Genomic DNA, 21791 nt, shown 5'->3' on the forward strand with positions numbered 1-21791 from the left:
ATTTTTCCCTAAACATATATTTTATGACAGAATTATTTCCACATTTGAGTCATTCGTTCTAAATAAATAGACATATTATTAGGCCACGACTAAAAAAAATGTGTATATGTTTGTTAAAATCCTTCCAGCAGCCTAACATATCTAACATTGAGCTATCTGCCCCTATTTAGTTTGTCGTAGACTTCTTCATCATCATCATCATCACTCCTTTGTGGCCCCTGGGGAGCAAAGGGCTGCAACCACACATCGTTCTTAATTTTTAGTGCTGGAAGGGATCAAACTCGAGATATTTTCGGATTAGCAACCATGAGTTTTACTGACTCCATCACGTCTACCCTTTTCCAACACAATTAAGGATACGTGTCAACTGGTTATGCGTCATTGAGGCCATTGACTCCGATTTCAGCCTGCTTTTTTTTTTGGATTTGCTTCCATAGCCTTTGTCCAACCAAGAACAAACTACAAGGCAGCAGTTGTTTGATTTTGGAGTTGTCTCTCCTAGAAGAGTGGCTTTCCCCTGCTATCGAGCCTCATCTGCCCTAGAGTTCGAACTCGAGACTTTTCGGTGTAGCAACCATGAGCTTTACCGACTCGACCACTCCGACCCCTTGTCGTGGCAGATTACAGCAAGAAATCAGCCAGCCGTGAAAAGAGTTCACACTCGACAGCCTCTGATGAAGCGATCGCCGAATTTTAAAAATATTATCTCCCCTTTTTATTAGCTATTATTGCATTGTCAAACAAGATACCAATATGCCGGATTTCATCTCAATCGGAAAATAGGAACTGGATTAATTAATATTCCAAGATTTGCGAATAAACTAACAAAATATAGTATGTTTGAATAAAACTATCTATATAATAAATGCCTTTAATACGAATAAAAATTAGACATTCTTGTGTGGTAATCAACGATCTACTACTGTGTTTACTTTCTGCACAATCGGACAATAATGAGCCTTTAAAAAGTTTTAATAACACAACTTATATTTTTTAAAAATGCACACAAATAAACCGGGAGTGATCTCCCCTAAACTTTCTCGAATATTCTTATATAAAATAACAGGGGATGGGAACTCGGGCTATAGACATGATTTTTAATCCATTTTAAATAGGCCTACTTAAAGTTTTAAAAATAGAATAAAATCTCGTAGACAAATTAATTGCACACCAAGTGAACGCGAAATAAAAAAGCGCATAATAGTGCGCAATATTATTATTACTTTTAAAATTTACATTAGTTTTTTGAGAAATCGGAAGTAGCGTAAAGTACTACTTCCAGTCAACGGAAATGACTCAAAATTTAATAGAAGGTAGAGAATTAGATCTTTTACTTACGTATGAAATTTCATGTATCTATCTGAAATAGTACTCAAGTTATAGGCTTTTGAAAAATTCAAAGTAGAAAAAGTACCACTTCCGGTTATCGGAAATCGCTCAAAAGTTGATACGGATCTACGATTTTGATTAAATACTTATATATGAAATTTCATCAACCTAGCTGTAACGGTACTCAAGTTATCGTGTTTACACACGGACACACACACACACAGACACACACACAGACACACAGACATACGGACAAGATTGCAAAATTATGTTTTTCCGTATCAGTGAGATGCAAAACGTCGAGATTTGCAAAAATCTCGATTTTTTTTTTTGCACGATTACAAGACTTTCTCTATACTTCGTATATACGAGAAAGTAAAAATAGAAAAAATATATTTTCTTTAAATATAATCTATAACCCAAAATTATTATTTTTTAAAACCATAAAGTGAAAACCTCCCAATAAAACGAACCTTCCATACTCTCGATAACCGGACACATTTTCTTTTCAAAACAATCTACGTCACACTTCCTTTTGCTTTTGGTTTCGACTTGACTAAGCACAAAAGTGTTTTTATTAGATTAGCATTTTCTTATTTTAACTCGAACTTCGTACACGCATCTTGTAAAAATAACTGTGGTGAATAAAATGGATCATCTTAAAAGTTTATTATAAAACAGTTACAAAGCTAGATTTCTAGATATTTAAACTGTAAGTAGAATCTGTAAACAAGGTAAAAATCTATTAAAAAATTGCATTTTTTTAAAAGCGTGTACTGTGATATGAAATTAAAAGAAGAATCTAGATCTAGATTCTATATCTCATTTTATCATCATCATTTTTCCTTTGTAGCCCCTGGGGAGAAGAGGGCTGTAGTTATACTTTTCCAGCGGACTCTGTTTTGGGCTGCTCCATTTAATCTGTGCCCAGTGTTTCTTCCAATCTTCCAAACTTTTTTTCTCCGGGGGGGGGGGGGGGGGGGGGACTTGAAATTTTCGGGGGGAGGGGGGCGACTTTCTTCGGGGCGGACACTGTTAAAAGTATATATTTTCTATATAATTTTCATTTCGTTCGGGGGGGGGGGGGGGTAGTCGTCCGGAAGAAACTCTGTCTGTGCCCATGTGAGCCCAGCTGTTTTCGCCTCTTCCTCTACCGTTCTTCTCCATGATCTCTTTGGCCGATCCACTTTACTTTTTTCCCTGGGGATTCCAGTTCATAGCATTTTTTGCAATATTTCCTTCTTCTTGGCCAATCCATCACAGAGGCGTAGCGACCCAATCCGGCGCCCGGTGCGGACTATCAATTTTGCGCCCCTCCCCTATTTCTATATATATAGTTATTTCTGTCTGTGGAAAAAGCGCCCCCCCCCCCTCGAGATGGAAAGGTTTGTGGCGCTTCTTACCAGTTACTATTATGAACAATTTCTATTTCGGTGTCACAAAGTTGTTTAATCAGTGTGTGAAGCCTTGTAGTCGTTTATTTTTCGTAGCTTTGTCAGTGTATTATTTGATACTTCAGCTTAAAATGAGCTTTCAAATTAATTTTTCTACCCCTTTTGGCGCCCCTAATTTAGTTTTTATAATGAACTGTTTTAATTATGCAACAATTTCTAGCTAGATTCTACATAATTTTAAATAAATTTATATTTTTAATGTTTTTTTTTCTTTTTTTCTTGTTTATTTCTTAGCTTTTTCTAAAAAGCAAGATATTGGTGAAAAAGAAAACGTTTAGTAATTATTAGTATGAGATAGATCTAAGAGTTCAATTTGTTTCCGCCATAATATCTTGTTGGTGGATTTAAATTTAAACTAAAAGAATGTTAGACTAGGTCAGGGAAAACGGAACATGTGTACAAGAAAGATTATATGACAGCGACATTTTAAAAAGCTTTTTTTCTTATAAACACAGTAAGTGGTTGATGTCGATTGGTCAACGACATTTTAAAAAAAAAATTTCATTTCCGCAGTGAGTGGTTGATGTTGATTGCTCAACGACATTTTTAAATATATTTTTCTCATTTCCGCAGTGAGTAGCCTAGTTGGGGCCGATTGATCAACGACATTTTTAAATATTTTTTTCTCATTCCCGCAGTGAGTGGTTGATGCCGATTGGTAAACGGCATTTTTTTTTCTCATTCCCGCAGTGAGTGGTTGATGCCATTTGGTCAACGACATTTTTAAATATTATTTTTTCTCATTTCCGCATTGAGTGGTTGATGCCGATTGGTAAACGGCATTTTTTTTTCTTATTTCCGCAGTGAGTAGTTGATGCCGATTGGTCAGTTGCAGGATGGAAGTACCCAAAAAGCCAGAAAAGTTAATCAACTGGATGGACCAGAAGATACTCACAGACACATTACATCAGAAGTCGGTTGCGGTAGGTTTGTTATTGTAAGGACACATTGTGTCAGAAGATTGTTTAGGTAGGTTTGTTCTTGTAAGGACACATTACATCAGAAGTCGGTTGCGGTAGGTTTGTTTTTGTAGGGACACATTGTGTCAGAAGATTGTTGAGGTAGGTTTGTTCTTAAAAGGACACACTGTGTCAGAAGATTGTTGAGGTAGGTTTGTTCTTAAAAGGACACACTGTGTCAGAAGATTGTTGAGGTAGGTTTGTTCTTAAAAGGACACACTGTGTCAGAAGATTGTTGAGGTAGGTTTGTTCTTAAAAGGACACACTGTGTCAGAAGATTGTTGAGGTAGGTTTGTTCTTAAAAGGACACACTGTGTCAGAAGATTGTTGAGGTAGGTTTGTTCTTAAAAGGACACACTGTGTCAGAAGATTGTTGAGGTAGGTTTGTTCTTAAAAGGACACACTGTGTCAGAAGATTGTTGAGGTAGGTTTGTTCTTGTAAGGACACATTGTGTCAGAAGATTGTTGAGGTAGGTTTGTTCTTGTAAGGACACACTGTGTCAGAAGATTGTTGAGGTAGGTTTATTCATGTAAGGACACTTTGTTTCAGAAGATTGTTGAGGTAGGTTTGTTTTTGAAAAGACACATTGTGTCAGAAGATTGTTGAGGCAGGTTTATTCATGTAAGAACACATTGTGTCAGAAGATTGTTGAGGTAGGTTTGTTATTGTAGGGACACACTGTGTCAGAAGATTGTTGAGGTAGGTTTGTTCTTGTAAGGACACATTGTGTCAGAAGATTGTGGAGGTAGGTTTGTTCTTGTAAGGACACATTGTGTCAGAAGATTGTGGAGGTAGGTTTGTTCTTGTAAGGACACATTGTGTCAGAAGATTGTTGCGATAGGTTTTTTTTGTAAGGACACATTGTGTCAGAAGATTGTTGAGGTAGGTTTATTCATGTAAGAACACATTGTGTCAGAAGATTGTTGCGATAGGTTTATTTTTGTAAGGACACATTGTGTCAGAAGATTGTTGAGGTAGGTTTGTTCATGTAAGAACACATTACATCAGAAGATTGTTGCGATAGGTTTATTTTTGTAAGGACACATTGTGTCAGAAGATTGTTGAGGTAGGTTTGTTCATGTAAGAACACATTACATCAGAAGATTGTTGCGATAGGTTTATTTTTGTAAGGACACATTGTGTCAGAAGATTGTTGAGGTAGGTTTATTCATGTAAGAACACATTGTGTCAGAAGATTGTTGCGATAGGTTTATTTTTGTAAGGACACATTGTGTCAGAAGATTGTTGAGGTAGGTTTGTTCATGTAAGAACACATTACATCAGAAGATTGTTGCGATAGGTTTATTTTTGTAAGGACACACTGTGTCAGAAGATTGTTGAGGTAGGTTTGTTCTTGTAAGGACACATTGTGTCAGAAGATTGTTGAGGTAGGTTTATTCATATAAAAACACATTGTGTCAGAAGATTGTTGAGGTAGGTTTGTTCATGTAAGAACACATTGTGTCAGAAGATTGTGGAGGTAGGTTTATTCATGAAAGAACACATTGTGTCAGAAGATTGTGGAGGTAGGTTTATTCATGAAAGAACACATTGTGTCAGAAGATTGTGGAGGTAGGTTTATTCATGAAAGAACACATTGTGTCAGAAGATTGTGGAGGTAGGTTTATTCATGAAAGAACACATTGTGTCAGAAGATTGTGGAGGTAGGTTTATTCATGAAAGAACACATTGTGTCAGAAGATTGTGGAGGTAGGTTTATTCATGAAAGAACACATTGTGTCAGAAGATTGTGGAGGTAGGTTTATTCATGAAAGAACACATTGTGTCAGAAGATTGTGGAGGTAGGTTTATTCATGAAAGAACACATTACATCGTTTTACGTTTCTTGGCCTCGTCTCGCCCAACACGCAAATTGCACATTTTATTTTCTGTTCTATGTCTCTAACCAGTCAATGAGCAAAAAGCATAAACAAACAAGATTAAACTCTAAATGACTTAGTTCTGATGTTTTCCAGTCAGTCCCGTGTAACAGCGAACGATGTATGGGATCCATGATGTCAATCCAGGCCCACCGGCCCGCAGAAAGTTCTAGAACCAAAGAAGCTCTGTTGCAGTATGCTCGAGACTTCTGTGATCAATTCCACGAGTCCATCTCAAAGTGAGTGGTCATTTCTCTTTGTTGGCTCAGCCACACTGCCGCCTTTTATCTTTGTTAGGTAAGCCATCTTTTATCTTTGTTAGGTAAGCCAACATTATCTTTGTTACTTCAGCCTACGTTATCTTTGTTAGGTCATCCATCTTTTATCTTTGTTATGTCAGTCAACGTTATCTTTGTTAGGTCAGACACTTTTTATCTTTGTTAGGTCATCCATCTTTTATCTTTGTTATGTCAGTCAACGTTATCTTTGTTAGGTCAGACACTTTTTATCTTTGTTAGGTCAGCCATCTTTTATTTTTGTTAGTTCAGCCATCTTTTATCTTTGTTAAGTCAGCCAACGTTATCTTTGTTTGGCCAGCCAACGTTATCTTTGTTAGGTCAGATACCTTTTATTTTTGTTAGGTCAGCCAACGTTATCTTTGTTTGGCCAGCCATCTGTTATTTTTGTTAGGTGAGCCATCTTTTATCTTTGTTAGGTCAGACACCTTTTATCGTTGTTAGGTCAGCCAACGTTATCTTTGTTTTGCCAGCCATCTGTCATCTTTGTTAGGTCAGCCATCTGTTATCTTTGTTAGGTCAGCCATCTTTTATCTTTGTTAGGTCAGACAAAACGCCACACTTTATCTTTGTCGTTCATCTATCCCAACAAGGGTTTGTGATTTGTTTCTACATATCTCCCAGCAAAAGTGTGTGATTAGCTTGTTGTGCCTGTGTTTCAGAAAAGACACACCTCAACATTTCAAGAGGCTGGCCCAGATCCATTCAGAGGTGAAGCAGTCTGGAACCTACGAGTTGACGTATGCGGAGTTGACTTTTGGTGCCAAGCAGGCCTGGAGGAACGCGCCCAGGTGTATCGGCAGGATACAGTGGAACAAGCTACAGGTCAGTGGTCCATGCTACAGGTCAGTGGTCCAGGCTACAGGTCAGTTGTGGTCCAAGTTAAAGGTCAGTGGTCCAAGCTACAGGTCAGTTGTGGTCCAAGCTACAGGTCAGTTGTGGTCCAAGCTACAGGTCAATTGTGGTCCAAACTACTGGTCAGTGGTTCAAGCTACATGTCAGTTGTGGTCCAAACTACTGGTCAGTTGTGGTCCAAGCTACAGGTCAGTGGTCCAGGATAAAGGTCAGTAGTGGGTCGAATCAGATCAATTATTGCGTTGGGGCATGTCACTTATCATGGCGTAACCAGCACTTGCACAGGATAAAATCCACTAGAGAGCTAAAATCTAAGTGCTTTAATTATCGCGTAGTTAATGAGATGGCGACAAGAAAATATGAGGAATAAAATAAAGATATACCACTACATACAAATACGAATTACTTTTTCTGCCCAATGTATCGCTAGGTCTAAATAAATAAAGGACTTGAACACATTTAGCCACTGAATATACCAGAAGAGCCGTGGAGATAACGCTATAAGGACAAAGAGCTTAGGAATACGGAGATATGAATGGGTCAGAAAATTTAGGAAATCAAATCCGTTTTGAACCATAAGCTTAACAGTTCTAAAATTGAACGAAAAACATCTGGATTGGTAACTGTAAAGATTGGGATAGTTCCATTATTCAACCGTTCTTCTGTTTCGCTGTTGATGTGTTTCAGTGCTCCTGTGCTCAAGCTCCACTGGTCTTATGTTTCACTGATCCACTGGCTCGTCCTGTGGTTGCTCCACTACTACATTATTCCACTGCTGCTCTGTTTCTGTATTCTTACTGCCCCATCGTTCAACTGTCACACTGCTCCACTGTCCCAATGCTCCACTGTCCTACTGCTCCACTGTCCCACTGTCCCAATGCTCCACTGTCCCAATGCTCCACTGTCCCAATGCTCCATTGTCCCACTGCTCCACTGTCCCACTGCTCCACTGTCCCACTGTCCCAATGTTCCACTGTCCCACTGTCCCAATGTTCCACTGTCCGAATTCCCCACTGTCCCAATGCTCCACTGTCCCACTGTCCCAATGCTCCACTGTCCCACTGTCCCAATGCTCCACTGTCCCACTGTCCCATTGTTCCACTGTCCCAATGCTCCACTGTCCCACTGTCCCATTGTTCCACTGTCCCAATGCTCCACTGTCCCAATGCTCCACTGTCCCACTGTCCCAATGCTCCACTGTCCCAATGTTCCACTGTCCCACTGCTTCACTGTCCCAATGCTCCACTGTCCCAATGCTCCACTGTCCCAATGCTCCACTGTCCCAATGCTCCTCTATCCCAATGCCCCACTATCCCAATGCTCCACTGTCCCAATGCTCCACTGTCCCAATGCCCCACTGTCCCAATGCTCCACTGTCCCAATGCTCCACTGTCCCAATGCTCCACTGTCCCACTGCCCCAATGCTCCACTGTCCCACTGTCCCAATGTTCCACTGTCCCAATGCTCCACTGTCCCAATGCTCCACTGTCCCACTGTCCCAATGATCCACTGTCCCACTGTCCCATTGTTCCACTGTCCCAATGCTCCACTGTCCCAATGCTCCACTGTCCCAATGCTCCACTGTCCCAATGCTCCACTGCCCCACTGTCCCAATGCTCCACTGTCCCAATGCTCCACTGTCCCAATGCTCCTCTATCCCAATGCCCCACTGTCCCAATGCTCCACTGTCCCAATGCTCCTCTGTCCCAATGCCCCACTGTCCCAATGCTCCACTGTCCCAATGCTCCACTGTCCCAATGCTCCACTTTCCCAATGCCCCACTGTCCCAATGCTCCACTGTCCCACTGCTTCACTGTCCCAATGCTCCACTGTCCCAATGATCCACTGTCCCAATGCTCCACTGTCCCAATGCTCCTCTATCCCAATGCCCCACTATCCCAATGCTCCACTGTCCCAATGCTCCACTGTCCCAATGCCCCACTGTCCCAATGCTCCACTGTCCCAATGCTCCACTGTCCCAATGTTCCACTGTCCCACTGTCCCAATGCTCCACTGTCCCACTGTCCCAATGTTCCACTGTCCCAATGCTCCACTGTCCCAATGCTCCACTGTCCCACTGTCCCAATGATCCACTGTCCCACTGTCCCATTGTTCCACTGTCCCAATGCTCCACTGTCCCAATGCTCCACTGTCCCAATGCTCCACTGTCCCAATGCTCCACTGTCCCACTGTCCCAATGCTCCACTGTCCCAATGTTCCACTGTCCAACTGCTCCACGGCCCCAATGCTCCACTGTCCCAATTCTCCACTGTCCCAATGCTCCACTGTCCCAATTCTCCACTGTCCCAATGCTCCACTGTCCCAATGCTCCACTGTCCCAATGCTCCACTGTCCCAATGCTCCACTGTCCTAATGCTTCACATGCCCAATGCTCCACCGTCCCAATGCTCCACTGTCCCAATGCTCCACTGTCCCACTGCTCCACTGTCCTAATGCTTCACAAACCCACTGCTCCACTGTCCCAATTCTCCACTGTCCCAATGCTCCACTGTCCCAATGCTCCACTGTCCCAATTCTCCACTGTCCCAATTCTCCACTGTCCCAATGCTCCACTGTCCTAATGCTTCACAAATCCAATGCTCCACTGTCCCAATTCTCCACTGTCCCAATGCTCCACTGTCCCAATGCTCCACTGTCCCAATGCTCCACTGTCCTAATGCTTCACATGCCCAATGCTCCACCGTCCCAATGCTCCACTGTCCCAATGCTCCACTGTCCCACTGCTCCACTGTCCTAATGCTTCACAAACCCACTGCTCCACTGTCCCAATTCTCCACTGTCCCAATGCTCCACTGTCCCAATGCTCCACTGTCCCAATTCTCCACTGTCCCAATTCTCCACTGTCCCAATGCTCCACTGTCCTAATGCTTCACAAATCCAATGCTCCACTGTCCCAATTCTCCACTGTCCCAATGCTCCACTGTCCCACTGCTCCACTGTCCTAATGCTTCACAAACCCACTGCTCCACTGTCCCAATGTTCCACTGTCCCAATGCTCCACTGCTCCACTGTCCCAATGTTCCACTGTCCCAATGCTCCACTGCTCCACTGTCCAATGCTCCACTGCATCAATGCTCCACTTTCCCAATGTTCCACTGCTCCACGTATTCCATCTTCCAGGTGTTTGATGCACGGAATATCCTGACTGCGCGAGGCATGTTCGAGGCGATGTGTAACCACGTGAGATACGCCACCAACAAGGGAAACTTAAGGTACGGATCCTTTTGTCATAGGTTCTTACTGTTTATCACATGCTTTAATTAGACTTACTTTTGGGGGACGGAGTGGTCTAGCAGTAGAGAGCTGGACTGCTAACCCGTAAGTCGAGAGCTGGACTGCTAACCCGTAAGTCTCGAGTTCGAATCCGGGTTCAAGTCAGTAGACCGTCCCTGAGTCCACCCAACTCTGAAGACGGCTGGGCATAGTGCTGACCACACTATCTCTTCATATGCCGAGGTCACAGAAACAAATGAACTCTACTTCACTTGCCCTATATACCGACACGGGTCAAAACTTGCGAGCGAAATTTTGACCACTTCTAAGGGTCCATTTTCTTTGAAACTTGGCGCGTGGGTCGAGATCTGATGACAATGCAATGTGATATCAAATTTGACTTAATTGGAAGCTTAATGAAGATTTTTAAGAATTAATTAAAATATCCAATGTAAGGTACTATTCTCCACGCTCCATGTCTTCTATAGAGGTGGCATTTACATTATTAGTTGTATAAGGAAAAAACTTTAGAATGAAATGAATGCATGCATCAGATTTTATGATCTCAGATAAAATAGGTCAGCCATAACCCCACACTTTATCTTTGTTAGGTCCGCCATAACCCCCCCCCCCCACTTTATCTTTGTTAGGTCCGCCATCACGATCTTCCCCCAACGTAAGAGAGGACGGCCAGACTTCCGGGTGTGGAATGCACAGATCATCAAGTACGCTGGCTACAAGATGGGGGACGGTCAGATCGTGGGAGATCCAGCAAGTGTTCCGTTCACTGAGGTAGAAACATACTGATTGATAACTGTAGCGCTGTAGCGAAACAGACATCACATGGTACAGAATACCAAGATTTTGCAAATGTTTCTAAACTTCCGTTATATTTTGTTCATTTTAGATTCGAATGGATTTGTTTTATCAGAATCGAATTCTATCAGAATTCTATCTGCATTTAGTTTTTATATTACATTGTATTATTGTATAAGATGTGTGTTGCCATTTTTACTGAAAGTTAACGAAATATATCTTTGATTTGCATTCCTGGGACAATGAAGTACAATTATAAATTTTTAATGCGCAACGGAAAAAAGCGCAAACAGAAAAAAGCGCAAACAGAAACTTGCGCACACAGAAAAATGCGCAAAAAAAATGCGCAACCAGAAAAAAGCGCAAACAGAAAATTTCACGAATTGAGTGGGGTTTTTTAATATTCTAGCAATGCGTTAAACTGGAGTGGCAGTCCAAAATATGGAACGTTTGACGTTCTATCAATGTCAGCCATAATAATTATACATGATCTAATGATTTGTGATATTCAAGCAATGCTTCCAACTGGGATGAAAGCTCAAATATGTAAAATTTGACGTTGTATAGATTTTTTTAGCCACAACAAGTTTTGCTAATCAAGTGGTTTAAAATTTATTTCAGCAATGCTTCTAACAGTGATGGAAAATTTGACGTTGTATATATTTTTTCATAGCCACATTAAGTTTTACTGATTAAAAGATTTGTGATATTTCAGCAATGTATCCAGTTGGGGTGGGTGCCAAAATATGGACCGTTTGACATCCTGCCTTTGGTCGTGTCGGCTGCCGGGGGGAGCCCTGAGTGGTTCGAGTTCCCGCCTGAAATTGTTCTAGAGGTCGAGCTCAGACATCCCAAGTAAGTTTTTTTTGTGTCGGGGTTTGGCAGTCAAAGTCAGTGGCCTCAGTTGTTCTGGGTTGGTCAGTGGCCTTAGTTGTTCTGTGTTGGTCAGTGGCCTCAGTTGTTCTGGGTTGGTCAGTGGCCTTAGTTGTTCTGTGTTGGTCAGTGGCCACAGTTGTTCTGTGTTGGTCAGTGGCCTTAGTTGTTCTGTGTTGGTCAGTGGCCACAGTTGTTCTGTGTTGGTTATTGGCCTCAGTTGTTCTGTGTTGGTTATTGGCCTCAGCTGTTCTGTGTTGGTTATTGGCCTCAGTTGTTCTGTGTTGGTCAGTGGCCTCAGTTGTTCTGTGTTGGTCAGTGGCCTCAGTTGTTCTGTGTTGGTCAGTGGCCTCAGTTGTTCTGTGTTGGTCAGTGGCCTCAGTTGTTCTGTGTTGGTCAGTGGCCTCAGTTGTTCTGTGTTGGTCAGTGGCCACAGTTGTTCTGTGTTGGTCAGTGGCCTTAGTTGTTCTGTGTTGGTCAGTGGCCTCAGTTGTTCTGTGTTGGTCAGTGGCCACAGTTGTTCTGTGTTGGTCAGTGGCCACAGTTGTTCTGTGTTGGTTATTGGCCTCAGTTGTTCTGTGTTGGTCAGTGGTCACATTTGTTCTGTGTTGGTCAGTGGCCTCAGTTGTTCTGTGTTGGTCAGTGGCCTCAGTTGTTCTGTGTTGGTCAGTGGTCACATTTGTTCTGTGTTGGTCAGTGGCCTCAGTTGTTCTGTGTTGGTCAGTGGCCTCAGTTGTTCTGTGTTGGTCAGTGGCCTCAGTTGTTAACAGTGACAGTTGGTCAGTGGTCTCAGTTGTTCTGTGTTGGTCAGTGGCCTCAGTTGTTCTGTGTTGGTCAGTGGCCTCAGTTGTTCTGTGTTGGTCAGTGGCCTCAGTTGTTCTGTGTTGGTCAGTGGCCTCAGTTGTTCTGTGTTGGTCAGTGGCGTCAGTTGTTCTGCGTTGGTCAGTGGCGTCAGTTGTTCACCCTGACAGTTGGCTGTATGTTGGTCAGTACACTCCTAAATTGAATAAACGATCAAATTGTGTTTTCGTGGCCATACAAATTTAAATGAAAACTAACTTGCAGAACTCAATCGTGATTATTTTTTTGGCTAAACGTTTTACTATGCAAGCCTTGTAACAAATGTATACACTATCCCTATCAACCCAAGCAGATAAGACTCTTCAGCTGGCGACAGCAACCCATCTAGGAGAGACAACTCTAAAATCAAACAACTGCTGCCATGTAGATAACTCTTTATTTAAATAAGGCAACAAAAGCAAATCCAGAAAGAAATGCCGGTTGAAGATTATGTGTTGCAAAAATAAATGGACACGCTATACTTAATTTCAATTAGGGAGATTAGCTCAAATATTAGGGTTAAGAACTGAAAATCAGCTCTAATGTTAATTTAAGAGCGAAGATTAATATCTGAAACAAGTTCGAAGTATACCAACACAATTATCTTCCATGTCATCTATTCTCACACCAGGCCAGCCTTGGCTACCCACAGAATTCTCTCATACTAACTACTCCCGCCCAATTTAATCCAGGTACCCATGGTTTGCTGCGTTAGGGCTCAGATGGTATGCTTTGCCCGGGGTGGCTGGGATGTTGCTGGATTGTGGAGGGATAGAGTTCACGGCGTGTCCGTTTAACGGCTGGTACATGGGCACAGAGATAGGAGCCCGAGATCTCTGTGACAGCAACAGATACAACATCATGGAGGTAGTCTTAGCTACTTTCATCAACCTTGACACTTAGTCAATACGTATACACATACACATACACATACACATACACATACACATACACATACACATACACATACACATACACATACACATACACATACACATACACATACACATACACATACACATACACATACACATACACATACACATACACATACACATACACATACACATACACATACACATACACATACACATACACATACACATACACATACACATACACATACACATACACATACACATACACATACACATACACATACACATACACATACACATACACATACACATACACATACACATACACATACACATACACATACACATACACATACACATACACATACACATACACATACACATACACATACACATACACATACACATACACATACACATACACATACACATACACATACACATACACATACACATACACATACACATACACATACACATACACATACACATACACATACACATACACATACACATACACATACACATACACATACACATACACATACACATACACATACACATACACATACACATACACATACACATACACATACACATACACATACACATACACATACACATACACATACACATACACATACACATACACATACACATACACATACACATACACATACACATACACATACACATACACATACACATACACATACACATACACATACACATACACATACCTAGACATGGGCATTGACATGGACATGGACATGGACATTGACATGGACATGGACATGGACATGGACATGGACATCGACATTGACATAGACATAGACATAGACATAGACACAGACACAGATACACATACACATACACATACACATACAGACACAGACAGTATACATCATACATTATTCATTATGCATATGCATATGTATATGCATACGCACACGCACACACACATACATATACATATATATATATATATATATATATATATATATATATATATATACATTATATATATATATATATGTGTGTGTATATATATATTATATGTATATATATATATATATATATATATATATATATATATATATATATATATATATATATATATATTTACCATACAAAGAATATATATAAAGAGTTGTGTCGATTTCTCAGACTGTCGCCACCCGGATGGGCCTTGACAAATCAAACATCTCATCGTTATGGAAGGACCAGGTGTTAGTGGAGACGAATATCGCTGTGCTTTACAGTTTCCAGGTAATTTTTCAGTAGGTTATGTTAGATAAAACATGTGGGAATCAGAAGGCCATTGACCAGACATGTGAAGGCATATGGCTATTGTCTAGAAATATAACGGTACATGGCCATTGTCCAGAAATATCAAGGTACAGGGCCATTGTCCATAAATATGAAGGTACAGGGCCATTGTTCATAAATATGAAGGTACAGGGCCATTGTCCATAAATATGAAGGTACAGGGCCATTGTCCATAAATATGAAGGTACAGGGCCATTGTCCAGAAATATCAAGGTACAGGGCCATTATCCATAAATATGAAGGTACAGGGCCATTGTCCATAAATATGAAGGTACAGGGCCATTGTTCATAAATATGAAGGTACAGGGCCATTGTTCATAAATATCAAGGTACAGGGCCATTGTCCATAAATATGAAGGTACAGGGCCATTGTTCATAAATATGAAGGTACAGGGCCATTGTTCATAAATATGAAGGTACAGGGCCATTGTTCATAAATATGAAGGTACAGGGCCATTGTTCATAAATATGAAGGTACAGGGCCATTGTTCATAAATATGAAGGTACAGGGCCATTGTTCATACAGGGCCATTGTTCAGCTACTTAAAAATACGGGGCCCTTTACGTAAAGGTACAGGTCATTTCCCAGTCTTTAAATGTTCAGGGCCATTTTCCAGTTATGCAAATGCACAGGGCCATTGTCGAAAAATGTGAAGGTACAGCTTAATAGTACATATATTAAAAGTAAAATATGTGAAGGTACGGGATCATGATCCAAACATTTATTATATGAAACAAAATGTAATTACTTTCCAAAAAACGTAACTGTTTCAGACGAGTGGAGTGACCATCACTGACCACCATGCGGCCAGCGAGTCCTTCATGAAACACATGGAGAAAGAACACAAACTTCGAGGTGGTTGCCCCAGTGACTGGGTCTGGGTCGTCCCTCCTATGAGTGGCTCTCTATTGGAGGTTTTCCACCAGGAGATGTTGCTCTACAAGCTGAAACCTTCTTTTGAGTATCAGGTTCGATACATTCATTTAAAAACAGTAACTACAGGTCTCGAGTTCAAATCTCGTGTTTAAGTCAGTAGAATGTCCACCCAGCTCTGATGGGTATCTAACTCACGTTAGGCCGAGGTTTTTGAAGCAGATGAACTCTAACTTATTGCTCAATATGTCTTGGAAACGAAACTGAAAAGATGATGAGGTGAACTGCAGGTCTGAGGGACGGCGTGGTTGAATGGTAGAGCTTACATTTGCTAGATTGAAAGTCTGAGTTCGAATCCTAGGCTTAAGTCTTTAGGAGTTTCTGAGTTCACCCAGCTCTGATGGGTAGGCTTACCTGGCTCCTGTTAGGGAAACATAGTGCTGACCACACTCTTCCTTATTTGCCTTGGTCATTGAAACAGAAGCGCTCTACTTCATCTACCGCATGTGTCTTGGGCACGAACGAGAATTGATGATGAGAAATTATTGGTTTGATTGGCGTATGCATCTCATAGAAGATGATAGATCTTTGATACACATTTTGAGTAGAGTTGATTTTGTGTGTGTCTCTCTGTGTGTGTGGGGTGGGGGGGTGTGGGTGTGGGTGTGGTGAATTGGTTGATATTTGATGAATTCTATAAACAGTGAAAATTTGAGAAAAATATGTTATGGGTTGTGTTTTTTAGTAGATACTTGCCCTGATTACACTTTCTCCCTTTGTTGTATCTGACTCTAAGTTTGTAGATTCAAGAAGTTAGAGTCCACCCTGTCTGGGGGTGGTATTTATAAAAAAAAAATATGCTACCCTTCAAGTCAATCTCACAACAACGAGTAGATAAAATGTTTTTTTTTTCATTTTTACAAGCTCTTATTAAGATCAAAATGTCCGTTTGTTTATTTGTTTGTGGATTAAAGTCAAACCTTGTAACTCAATTTTTGACCCAGTTTTCATGAAGCTTTAATGCAAGAATGCAAATTACTTATATTTACTTATTTTCAGTGCATTTAAAAGCTTGTTGTTATAAAGGTTTTTATATACATTTTTTTGGTATCACAACTTGCTTACAGGAAGAGGCATGGAAAGTACACACCATGAAAAGCGTTGCGCCTAAACAAAAGTTGGGAATATTGCCTAAAGGGAAAATAAGCTTTAAAATTGTCGCAAGGTAGTGTTCAATTAAAACTTAAGTTTTCATATTTACGCTTATTCTGTGACCAATGGAGCATATGCTTCAACGTACGATATTTACAAAAAAAATGATTGTTTTCTTTACGCAATTTATTCACATTTATTCAAAATTGTGTGACTTCATATAGATCATTAATCGCGAAAAGTAACAAAATTATATACTCTAAGGAATTAAACTTGATAACATAAACCGGGAGTGATTTCCAGAGTTTCTTCCAGGCATCGCCCCCCCCCCCCCCCCCCCCCCGACAATAAATCTACCGCCCCCCACCCCCCGAACGAAACAAAATTTATATAATTTATATAGAAAATATATACTTTTAACAGTGTCCTCCCCCCCCCCCCTCCAAAGAAAGTCTACCACTCTCCCCCCCCCCCCCCCCCGAAAATTTCAAGTGCCCCCCCCCCCCCCGGAGAAAAAAGTCTGGAATAAACACTGGTGATTTCCCCTAAACTTTCTCGAATATTCTTATATAAAACAGGAAAATGGCAACTCGGGAAATAGACATGACTTTTTACAAGCTTTTATTTAACTCGCTTCCTCTGTCATCAGTCTGTCGTCAGTCTGTCTAGATCGAAACGCCGGAGCGAAAATTCGGACACTCCTACGTGACCGATACGTTTCACAGTTGGCACGTCGGCCAAGACATGAAGACAATGCGATCTGAAATTAAATTTGACTCAATTGGATGCCTAATTAATTTTTCATAAAATAATTACAATTTTGACCGATTTAGTAGGCATTTCTATCGAACCACACCACACGCGTCATCACGTTCAATAGCATGTCATCACGTTCAATCGGCGCACAATGGTTTTTAGTCATGAAACTCTATTGTAAATAAAAACATGGAGAGTACTAAACAATTTTCATAAAAAAACGTTTTAATAACAAGCTTTTATGTATTAATGCACTAAAAAGTAGAAAATAAATTATAGACTACTATTTAAATAACTATAAAGAAAAGCGTGGGTGTCTTCCTAAACATTAATAGAGGTATCAAATAGATACTAAAGTGACCCACGCTTTTCTTTATAGTTATTTAAATAGTAGTCTATAATTTATTTTCTACTTGTTAGTGCATTAATACATAAAAGCTTGTTATTAAAACGTTTTTTATGAAAAAACTTTTACCCATTTTTAATTACTTAAACTTTAAAAAATAGAATAGAATCTCGTAGAAAAAAGATTTGCACACCAAGTGAACGCAAAACAGAATGTGTATAATAGTGCGGAATATTATTAGTACTTTATAAGTTCACATGGGTTTTTTGAGAAATCGGAAATGTCGAAAATTACTACTTCCATTCAACGGAAATTACTCAAAATTTCACAGAAGGCGGAGAATTAGATGTTTTACTTACATTTATCAATCTGAAATAGTAGTCAATTTATAGGCTTTTGAAAAATTGAAAGTAGAAAAAAGCCCCACTTCCGGTTATCGGAAATTGCTCAAAAGTTGTTATGGGTCTACGATTTTAATATAATACTTATATGTGAAATTTCATCAACCTAGCTGTAACGGTACTCAAGTTATCCTGTTTACACACACACACACACACACACACACACACACACACACACACACATACACACACACACAGAGAAATACGGACAAGATTGCAAAACTGTTTTTCCAACTCAGGGAGGTGTAAAAACGTCGAGATTTGCAAAAAATCTCGAATTTTTTTCCCCACGATTACAAGACTTTCTCTATACTTTGTATTTACGAGGAAGTAAAAATGAACATTTTAAATTTTATTTCAGTGTCATCAAGTTTACTGTTCTGTTAATGGCAAGTGCTCTGTCCAGGCGTGTCAAATGCACTATTTTGTATGCCACAGAAACTGGGAAATCGGAGAGATATGCAAACATGCTATGCGACACCTTCAAATACGCTTTTGATGCACGGGTAAGATATAAGAGAACAATGTTACAAGCACAGGTAAGATATACGAGGTTACAAGAGCACAGGTAAGATATAAGAGGCTAAGGGGTCGGCGTGGTCGAGTCGGTAAAGCTCATGGTTGATTAACCGAAAAGAGCTGAGTTCGAACCCTCGGGCAGATGAGGCTCGTTAGCTGGGGACAGCCACTCTTCTAGGAGAGACAACTCCAAAACCAAACAACAGCTGCCTTGTAGTTTGTTCTTGGTTGGACAAATGCTATGGAAGCAAATCCAAAAAGAAAAGCAGGCTGAAATCGGAGTCAATGGCCTCAATGGCGCTTAACCAGTTGACACGTAATCCTTAATTGTGATGGAAGCATGGTCGAGTCGGCAAAGCTCATGGTTGATAAATTCGAAAAAAATCTCTCGAGTTCAAACCCTCTGGCAGATAAGGCTCGATCCCTCCCAACACTAAAAATTAAGAACGAAGAAGAAGAAGAAGATACGAGGCTACAAGAAAACAGGTAAGATATACGAGGCTACAAAAACACGGGAAAGATTTACGAGGCTATAAGAACACATGTAAGATCGAAAGTTTGAGGTGGGGGTGCAAAATAAAAATTTGCTTCCGAGGGGGGCGCCAATTTGAAAGTTTGTCCCAGGGCGCCGGGAAGGGTCGCTATGCCCCTGGTCTGTTGTCGGACAATACCAAGTCATATATATTTTGACTCAATTTTAGGTTGTATGTATGGAGGAGTATGATGTGTTGAGTCTGGAACACGAATCTTTAGTGTTGATCGTTGCAAGTACGTTTGGTAATGGCGACCCGCCGAAGAACGGGGAGGTAATGTTATTCGTTTCTGTATTATTTTTTGGCAGACATTTTAAACAGCTTTATGTTTATTAAGGGAAAATAAATGTTAAAACTTTGACGAAATAGTTCAATGTTTATTTGCTTTTAGCTGTTAACAAAAAAAAAGTATGGTGTTTCGTACCTCGAAGTAAAAAGAAAAAACGAGATAAAAAGTTGATAAACGTTTATTTTTAAATTAAGCGATCTTTAAAGTTGATTTTTTTTTTGAAATTGCTGTTTTAATCTATATTTATTGCGATAAAAAGCATATTTGTTAATACTTTTAGCAATGTATTTTGTTATTTGATTTTGTTTTTGTTATTATTATCAATATTTTTTCCAGTTCTTTTCAGATTTGCGGTAGCAATGTCTACATACTTTATTGAAATAAATAGAAAGTTGAATATATTAGTAGTAGTATTTTAAATCCCTATGTGTATGTTAAAAACAGTTATAGAAGCCAAGAGTTTGAACATAGACAATTTGCTTCCATTCCGAAAAACTGTTCCTGGCAAGTTTGTTGTGAATCGTGCCTTACTGAGAGAGAATAGATTTTTGTTGGTGGATGCCTTTGTATGTGCGTGTGTGTGTATGTATATACCAATGGACATACGAACTTATGTATGAATATATGTAAATATTAATATAGATGTTTGCATATATATATATATATATATATATATATATATATATATATATATATATATATATATATATATATATATATATACATTTTTTTAAGGAATTTTCGCAAGACTTGTTTGAAATGAAAAGAATAACAATGCCGGTGATTTTTGCAAAGTATAACCTTTGTTTTCCTTTACCTTTGAAGATTTTAGATAACAGTACTTATTTTATTTTATCTACACAAAGTTTAGTTTATCCTTCAATCGCTAGCTCTAGATACACCTAGTACCACCTAATGTTTATGACACAAAAGAATTTTTCAACTGCTTTCAGGAATTCCTTAGCAGGACGAAGAGTTTCAATGGTTAGAGGGAGTGTTACTGTCGAAAAAAAACAACGTGATAGTATTTTTTCTTCTGGAGTTTTGGATGATACCGGTCAATTAGGCAATTTAAGGTAACTGCGATTTTTCACAATTTTTAGAGCAATTTCCTTACAGGAATGGCGATTATTAACTCGTCATTTCTGGATGGATGTGTGTCCCCAGCTTTAAGTCGTATCTCCTCCTCAACGAAGCAATATCGAGGACTAGTTCCAAAAGCAAATATGTTAAGCAAGTTTCCGAGGATGATTGTGGGCCAAAAAAATTCCCGGAATTCATTCCTGGATTTCCCGGAAAAGCCAAAAAACCCCGAACAAAGACAGTTTTTGGTCCATATCTCGGCAAACAGACCACTTAGCGACGTGAAACATTTACCAATCGATTCCTGCCATAATTTAGAAAAATATTGCCGAAGAACGTTTTCAAAAATATCCTTTCGTTCGGTCACAAAAAATTAATTAAGAACATTTAAACTGAGCATCGTGTAGGCCTAGGATAATATTTACTACTTTTTTAAACTGAGCATCGTGTAGGCCTACTCGTTAAAATAAAACTATTTCCGTTGATATAGGTTAATATAGTTGTCTTTTTTTTAGCGCAATTTCCATACTGGTTTCTATTTTGTTTTGAATTATTAAAACTACTATGTTGCATTATTTATTTGCTGAATATATGATTTATCTCGATTTAAAATTGTTATGGATAACATAAGGAAATTGCGCTTAAATTGTCACTAGACTTTTTATTAACTTGTTTACATGTTGTCCTGTTTTAAAGATATTGTAGTAGTTTCTCCATATCTACAGATATTCAGTATATATATATGTATATATATATATATATATATATATATATATATATATATATATATATATATATATATATATATATATATATATATATATATATTATGTTTAAAAAAAGTATAATCCATAATATGACATTCAATTTTTTAAAGAAATGTAAAATCAGCTAAAAAAAAATCTAAATACAATACATATTTTACTGTTAGATATTTTGTCTGAGATCAATTGTCCATGGTGTCACTTGTCCTGATATATTTTGTCCTGGTATCTTTTGTCCTGAGATCATTTGTTCTGAGATCATTTGTCTGTGAGATATTTAGTCTAGGGTATTTAGTTTGAGGCCATATATATATATATATATATATACAT

At 39.4% G+C, this 21791-nt stretch overlaps 1 pseudogene; it reads left to right on the plus strand.

The window, feature by feature from the left end:
* Positions 1 to 1884: 1884 nt before the first annotated feature.
* The window catches only part of LOC131930555 (nitric oxide synthase 1-like), a 25451-nt pseudogene continuing 5544 nt past the window's right edge, over positions 1885 to 21791 (plus strand).

The sequence above is a fragment of the Physella acuta genome, unplaced genomic scaffold (genome assembly GCF_028476545.2).
Source record: "Physella acuta isolate Inbredline_101_S28 unplaced genomic scaffold, ASM2847654v3 ptg001799l, whole genome shotgun sequence".
Lineage (NCBI taxonomy): Eukaryota > Metazoa > Mollusca > Gastropoda > Physidae > Physella > Physella acuta.